This window comes from Palaemon carinicauda, chromosome 6, assembly GCF_036898095.1.
Source record: "Palaemon carinicauda isolate YSFRI2023 chromosome 6, ASM3689809v2, whole genome shotgun sequence".
Taxonomy (NCBI): domain Eukaryota; kingdom Metazoa; phylum Arthropoda; class Malacostraca; order Decapoda; family Palaemonidae; genus Palaemon; species Palaemon carinicauda.
Window position 1 is genome coordinate 161504474 of NC_090730.1, and position 3006 is coordinate 161507479.

A 3006-nucleotide genomic window follows, 5' to 3' on the forward strand; every position below is an offset into this window, starting at 1 on the left:
TAATTATAATAAATTTTCACAATATGTCTATACAGGAACAAAATAGTATAATTAATTCTCTCTCTCTCTCTCTCTCTCTCTCTCTCTCTCTCTCTCTCTCTCTCTCTCTCTCTCTCTCTCTCTCTCACACATACACCAATGAACACACACAGACAAACATACACACACATTTATATACGCACATATGTGTGTAGGTATACACTTACTTATACAGGCACTTGATTTTCTTGATAAAAATAATTAATTTATTTTCAGTTCCTCAATAACTTAAAGTTAAATTTCAAGGCTTTGGAGAAAATTAAGAGTATCAGCTGTTATCTCCTTATGAAATAACGAGCAATTGTCTGGCTCGCTCTCTCTCTCTCTCTCTCTCTCTCTCTCTCTCTCTCTCTCTCTCTCTCTCTCTCTCTCTCTCTATATATATATATATATATATATATATATACATATATTCATATATATATAATATATATATACATATATATATATATATATATATATATATATAAAATTTCTTTTTGGTCACGTCCAGCTTTTCCCGTCACTCAGGTAGGAGGAGAGGAGTAGTCATACCCTCGTGAGAGGGGAGTTCGTCTGTGTGCTTATCATTCTAAATATTTAGCCGTTATTCTTGACTGGTTGTGTACACTAGAATGGTCGTAACCACCCTAATACTAAAAATTCTAATAACTCCAGAAGTGGTATTGATAGGAATGAAAGATCAACAACAACAACAACAACAACAACAGTAAAAACTACTATCACATTGAATGGTATAATAGAAATCGCCACATGCAATTATCAGTACTGAAGTGAACAGCTGAGGTGAAGCACAAAGGGGCCATAATCACAAGAAAAACAACAACAGAAGCAGCAGTGGATGTAAATGAGAAGGATGTGACTGCGTAAAAGCAACTACAATGAAAAGGTGGAAAATAAGATGGAGAGAGAAAAGAGGAGGAGGGGAGAGAGGAAGACGGGAAATAGGAAGAGGGGAAAGAGGAAGAGGGGAAAGAGGAAGGCGGGAAAGAGGAAGATGGAAAAGAGAGAGGGTAAAGAGGAAAAGTTACAGAGAAAGTTGAAGAAGGTAGGTAGAGTTCAGATGGTAAAGAGTAAGAGGGAAAAAAGGAAGAGGGTTGAGAGAAAGAGGAAGAGGGGAAAGAGGAAGATGAGGAAAGGGAAGAGGGGAAAGAGGACGAGGAAGAAGGGAAAGAGGACGAGGAAGAGGGGAAAGAAGAAGAGAAAGAAAAAGAGGAAGAGGGGAAAGAAGAAGAAGAGAAAGAAAAAGAGGAAGAAGGGAAAGATTAAGTGGGGAAAGAGGATGAAGATGAAGAGGGGATAAAATAAGATTGGAAAGGGGAAAGAGGTCAAGGAAGAGGGGAAACAGGACGAGGAAGAGGGGAAAGAAGAAGACGAGAATAAAAAGAGGAAGAGGGGAAAGAAGGAGAGGAGAAAGAAAAAGAGGAAGAGGGGGAAGATTAAGTGGGGAAAGAGGATGAAGATGAAGAGGGGGAAAAAAGAAGATTGGAAAGAGGGAGACGAGAGGAGGGAAGAGGGGAAAGAGGAACAAGACGATGGAGGGGAAGAGGGGAAAGAGGAAGAAGACAAGGGAAGGGAAAAGAGGGAAAAAGGAATAAGATAAAGAGAAAGAGGAAGAGGGGAAAGGGGAAGACGACGAGGGGAGGGACGAGGGGAAAGAGGAAGAGGGTAAAGAAGAAAGAGGGAACAGAAGATTGGAAAGAGGAAGACGAGAGGAGGGAAGAGGGGAAAGAGGAACAAGACGATGGAGGGGAAGAGGGGAAAGAGGAAGAAGACAAGGGAAGGGAAAAGAGGGAAAAAGGAATAAGATAAAGAGAAAGAGGAAGAGGGGAAAGGGGAAGACGACGAGGGGAGGGACGAGGGGAAAGAGGAAGAGGGTAAAGAAGAAAGAGGGAACAGAAGATTGGAAAGAGGAAGACGAGAGGAGGGAAGAGGGGAAAGAGGAACAAGACGATGGAGGGGAAGAGGGGAAAGAGGAAGAAGACAAGGGAAGGGAAAAGAGGGAAAAAGGAATAAGATAAAGAGAAAGAGGAAGAGGGGAAAGGGGAAGACGACGAGGGGAGGGACGAGGGGAAAGAGGAAGAGGGTAAAGAAGAAAGAGGGAACAGAAGATTGGAAAGAGGAAGACGAGAGGAGGGAAGAGGGGAAAGAGGAACAAGACGATGGAGGGGAAGAGGGGAAAGAGGAAGAAGACAAGGGAAGGGAAAAAGAGGGAAAAAGGAATAAGATAAAGAGAAAGAGGAAGAGGGGAAAGGGGGAAGACGACGAGGGGAGGGACGAGGGGAAAGAGGAAGAGGGTAAAGAAGAAAGAGGGAACAGAAGATTGGAAAGAGGAAGACGAGAGGAGGGAAGAGGGGAAAGAGGAACAAGACGATGGAGGGGAAGAGGGGAAAGAGGAAGAAGACAAGGGAAGGGAAAAGAGGGAAAAAGGAATAAGATAAAGAGAAAGAGGAAGAGGGGAAAGGGGAAGACGACGAGGGGAGGGACGAGGGGAAAGAGGAAGAGGGTAAAGAAGAAAGAGGGAACAGAAGATTGGAAAGAGGAAGACGAGAGGAGGGAAGAGGGGAAAGAGGAACAAGGCGAGGGAAGGGAAGAGGGAAAGAAGAAGATTGGAAAGAGGGAGACGAGAGGAGGGAAGAGGGGAAAGAGGAACAAGGCGAGGGAAGGGAAGAGGGAAAGAAGAAGATTGGAAAGAGGGAGACGAGAGGAGGGAAGAGGGGAAAGAGGAACAAGACGATGGAGGGGAAGAGGGGAAAGAGGAAGAAGACAAGGGAAGGGAAAAGAGGGAAAAAGGAATAAGATAAAGAGAAAGAGGAAGAGGGGAAAGGGGAAGACGACGAGGGGAGGGACGAGGGGAAAGAGGAAGAGGGTAAAGAAGAAAGAGGGAACAGAAGATTGGAAAGAGGAAGACGAGAGGAGGGAAGAGGGGAAAGAGGAACAAGGCGAGGGAAGGGAAGAGGGAAAGAA

At 44.2% G+C, this 3006-nt stretch overlaps 1 pseudogene; it reads left to right on the plus strand.

Annotated features, from left to right (window-relative positions):
* Positions 1-1036: 1036 nt before the first annotated feature.
* Positions 1037-3006, plus strand: part of LOC137643312 (cylicin-2-like) — a 2715-nt pseudogene continuing 745 nt past the window's right edge.